Source organism: Lotus japonicus, chromosome 2, assembly GCF_012489685.1.
Source record: "Lotus japonicus ecotype B-129 chromosome 2, LjGifu_v1.2".
Taxonomy (NCBI): Eukaryota; Viridiplantae; Streptophyta; class Magnoliopsida; order Fabales; family Fabaceae; genus Lotus; species Lotus japonicus.
The window spans coordinates 11,291,556-11,296,502 of record NC_080042.1 but is presented as its reverse complement, the minus strand read 5'-3'; the positions used below and the strand labels follow the sequence as shown (position 1 = coordinate 11,296,502).

The 4,947-nt window shown below is 38.6% G+C and overlaps 1 long non-coding RNA gene across 1 annotated transcript; it reads right to left on the bottom strand.

The window, feature by feature from the left end:
* Nucleotides 1-2,162: 2,162 nt before the first annotated feature.
* On the bottom strand, nucleotides 2,163-4,258 carry LOC130737574 (uncharacterized). The gene is made up of 2 exons (XR_009018793.1): nucleotides 3,564-4,258; nucleotides 2,163-2,582 (listed from the first exon to the last, which is right to left on the bottom strand). It is a non-coding gene; the product is annotated as an uncharacterized LOC130737574 (long non-coding RNA).
* Nucleotides 4,259-4,947: the final 689 nt, after the last annotated feature.

Sequence of the window (4,947 nt, the reverse complement as noted above, 5' to 3'; positions counted from 1 at the left end):
CTCATGGCAACCACCTCAAAACTCAAAACTCAAGGCTTCTCGACTTTTTCCCGTTTTTTTCAAAATCATTTCCAACCCCTAAATTTTCTCAAAGTTCTCTTTAATTAATTAAAGCATTCCAAGTTGAGTTAAATCAATTATGAAGTTTGTTATCGAAATCCAGTTCCATATGTTCTCAAGTTCCAAATTCTAACTATTCAAAGTTTCCCAAAATCCCCCAAATGTATTTCCCGGGAAAAGTCTAAGCATTCAAAGGAAGAGCTAGGTCTCAGACCTCCGTCAGAGCCTGCCTAGGGTTTCTTCTCAACCCGAAAGATCAACAAAAACAACTCAAATGTCCTACGCTCAGCAGTCGCGTCAACCCGCACAATTCGATATCAATTCAACAATATTCAGCTCTAAAGAGCGATGCAACAATAATACGGTGCGGGAATCATAAGACAGAAACCAGTAAACGACCGAAGCCTCTCAGAAAACGGAGACACATGTCTCATATAAGTTCACTCGGCCGAAGCCTCCAAAAACATTTCCCAGTTCAAGGAAATAAACAATATCCAAGCAATATTCCCTAACAAGGCAATATTTAATATTCAAAACAATAATCAAGTCGAATTAATCGACGCCTACAAAGCAATAGCTAGTAAGTAAGTTGCCCTCACCTTAGCCAACTCCCTTACTAAGTTGCAACTCCAATCCAATCACATATTTGCTTTCCCCATTTAGACTCGCTTTATTCCATTGCGTAGCTTCGATGCAAGGTGCTTCCGTTCTTCGTACCTTTCATAAGCATACTGAACGAAATCACTAATCGCGCTACTTACTACTTAATTCTATAGCTACAACCTCAAGCAAAAGACTCAAAGAAAACACAAGTTAAACTGAATCTTCGCAATGGTTATAAACCATTAGGATCAATCGCTGAAATTAAGACAAGTCATCATAATGACAACAAAACAATAACAATGTTTCAAAAGCTTTTGACTTAGTAAATCAGCTTTAAAACCAAATACTCATATCTTTGTTAAAATAGAAAGAGCCAATAAAGAATACTTATTTATCGAGTCACTTACAACAACTTAATGTCTCAACTCGCTCTCACAATCTATTCCTCAAGCCAACGTTGTATCATTATCAATTCTTATCAAATCCACTAACTCTTATCAAGTAATCCATAAACCATAGTTAACTTCCAAGACAAACAATTCTTCTTACCTAATGATTATGTACTTATTCAAGACTCATAAGCTCTTTCAAAACAATCGAATCATTTCTCTTAAGCTTAAACTCGAGATGTCTCGTTAGGCAAAGACCCTAGTCTCTTTGAAACTCCACTTGGTTCTACAAAAATCTCAAACTTATAGATTAGTCCTCAATCTCTAAGAAACGGCTTCTAGTCCTCAATTAATCCCTTAATTACTTCTAAGTCCTCGAACTTCCAAAGTTTCAAATCTAGACCTCCTAAAATCAAGTATTTATAGTAAAGCTCATAAACTTCTTGAAATTCAAGATTCAATCCTAAGTCATCTTCCAACATCAAGATTGCAATCACAACTTAATCTATTCTAATTAATACCTTTCAAAGTCTAATTCCTCAATCGGAAATCCAAACTTAATTGTTCTATCTCTATCCGTACATGTTATTCCTAGACGTCCATAAATAAAGAGGTAATATTTGAACACTTATTCTCTAACACTCCAAAAACTCGTTTGACTTTCAAACTTTTCGCAATCACTTTTTAACGAATAAATGTGCATAAAGACTCATACGTTCTTGATTTTCATAAACGAATAAACAACGTACGTAAGCAAGTTTCAAAAGAAGTTTTCCTACTCCAAACATTGTAATATAATTTTAAAATAAAAGGTTTTCTCATCTTTTTCCTAAAACAACTCTTTTCACTTGAAATAACTAATTTTGTCAAACGATTATAAACTGTACAGCGACTTTAGCTAATTTTTAAATACGTCAAATAAACTCCGAAAAATATAATATTTTTATCCTGGCTTCATCTACAGGTTCTGTAAATCCTCATAAATTTTCAAATCCAGATTCAAAGTACAAAATTCACGAAAAATCAAATGCTACAACAGTTCGTGAGAAACGGGACAGCTTAACCCGTGCTCACCAAAATGCGTATAACTTGAGCTAGGCAAATCGAAACGACACGAAACCAGTGGCAAAAGTTTGCTAAAAAAAGCTACAACTTTTATGAAGATTACAGTTCGAAAATCTTAACCGAAACATACAATTTTAACAAAACAGCGGCTACTACTTTCGAAAACAACAATAGTTTTATGTGAGTTTTCGCAAAAGCTTTTCAAGCACATTAAGGGCTGAACCCTCATGCCCTCAAAAATCAACAACCATAACACTATCACTCACACCACACACACATACACTATTCTATATTCTTTCATTAATTTTACAAGGTACATGGACATCAAAAGACAAGAGATATATTATTTAGAGGAGCATACAGTGTTTCAGTCTTTCTCCCACTACCTCAAGTGTCAAGCTGTGGGGCTGAACTTCAATTCTTCCTCTGGTCACAGCCTTCTCTTCCTCTGATGACCAGCGAGCTCTGAGCCACAGTGGCAGAGAACAAGGAATAAGGAGATTAGGAGATGAACATACTGTTTGGTTCAAAGGAAGGGAGGGGAGGGGAGGGATTTTAATGGAGGGGAGGGGAGGGGAGGGGAAGGGAGGGGAGAGATTTTAATACTTATTATGTTTGGTTCATAGGAGGGGAGGGGAGGGAAAATAACTTATTTTTATTTTGTTCATGAGGGGAGGGAAGAGATTATATAATTTAAATTACTTTTATACCCAATACCAATATTTACTTGAATTACAATGCCATTACAATATAATCAAAGCAAACAGAAACGTAACAGACCCAATTTTAAGACAAAAACAGAATGGCAGAGTCCCAAATCACCAAAGAACAGAGTCGGAAATTACAACCAAATCAAGGGCAATCAGAAACTCAACCACGTCAGGAAAGAAACTCCAAATCGTCAAAGAAACAGAGCCTCGATTAAGAACGCAAAAAACAGACCCAATTTTAAGCGAAGCTGAACCAATTTTTCCATCTAAAATAAGGGCGAACAGAGCCACGAATCTTCCAGAGTCGGAAACCAAATAAGAACACCAAAACCGGCACACTACAGAGGCGAAACACCGCCAGACCATGCACAAGAGGCGATTGCAGAGAGAGGGGCCGGCAGTTGGTATGAAGAAGGAAGTAAATAAAAGAAGGGAAACCCTAGGATAAAAAATTAAAAATTGTAATTTTTAGATTTGTGTAGGGTTATTTTTGTCAGAAATTTATTTCCCCTCCTAATTCCCCCACTTTTGGGGGGAACAAAAAATTGAGGTTGGAGGGATTTTGCTCCCCTCCATTTCCCTCCCCTCCCCTCCTAAAGTTTGAACCAAACAAAATCAGATTTTAAAAATCTCTCCCCTCCCCTCCCCTCCCCTCCGTTCTCCTCCAACCAAACAATCCGGAATAAAGAAGATTAGGGTTTGAAAGGGGAAATTTGAAATAGATAAGGATAATCACCTCTTAATGATGATTGAGCCTTGGATTCAGGAAGAGGAGATCAAGAGCTTTGAGAAATTGACATCCTTTCTCAGAACAAAGCTCGTCGGAGAAGACGCCGGAGGCGGCGGTTTCCGGCGAAGGTGGTCGGAATCCAAAATTTCTTTAGGGGTTTTGAAGCTGATGATGAGGGGAGTTCAGTGGTAGTTTCGTTTCTCCAAAAGCTAAGGGGTTCGCCGGAGATCGAAGCTTAAAGGTGGCGGTTTTAGGGTTTTGTTTTTCTCTAGCTCTTCGTCGCTTCTGGACGTGGTGGTGGTGCGGCGGAGCTCGCGAAACAGGGGAGAGGAGCTCGCGGCTGTGGCTTCAAGGTGGTGGTGGTTCATTCATGGTGGCTCCCTTGAGATGAAGAAGAAGGAACGGTGATGGTGGTGCGGTTAGTGGCAGCATCCGTGAGTAGAGGGGCGCTCGTGGCGGTGGTGGCTTGGCCATGGGTGGCGGCGTTTTGCTCAGCCATGGAGGGAAGTGTTTGTTGCAGAGATGGAGGAAGAAGAAGTGAAGGAGGAGAAAGGGAGAGAGATGTCTAGTGAGAGGGGAGAATGAGAGAGTGAGAGCGTGAGGGAGTGAATGGGGGAGAGAGTGTATTGAATTCTGATTGGTGTGGGGTAGGGCCCACGTTGAGAGAGAGTGTGATCAGAAATTTGAATGTGTGGTGAGGATGAGAGGAGAAATAGATATTTTGAATGAGTGGTTGGGAAGGAAAATGAATAAAGAATATTCCTTTGTGATGCTTGATAGGCTATCACAAGTAATGAAGGAATGGTGACCTGTTAGAACAGGTCATCTCTTCATTAAAGAAGGAGATAATTAAAGAATATAAATTATTAAAATTAAAATAAGATAATACACACAAAAATAATTATAATTAAATCCTTACTTTTAAATAACTTTATAAAATCAAAATATTGAAATTAATTACTACTTAATTAATTTTCCCGAATCGCGATTAGATTCGAGTTAAGAAAATAATATAAAAATAATCAATATAAACACTCGATTAATTAACTATAAGGGAAATATTCCTTAAGGTATTTCCCGCCGTCGTGGCGCGAATAATATAACAATAACAAATAATTAATAACAAAATACTTGTTGTCGTAAATTAAGGAAATTAAATAATTAAACGTTCTATTTAATTTCGGGTCTTACAGAACTGGAATCTGAGGGACTGTTCCAACACCAACTCCCCGGGCCCCTGCAGCGTGACCCCAGCCCCGCTTCCGTTTTCGTTTGACGACCCATCGACAAACAATATCCATTGCATGCTCACCTTTTCCCCTTCTTCTGGCGTCAATTCCACCACAAAATCCGCTAAGGTCTGTGCGCCGACCTTTCCCCCTTTGTCATA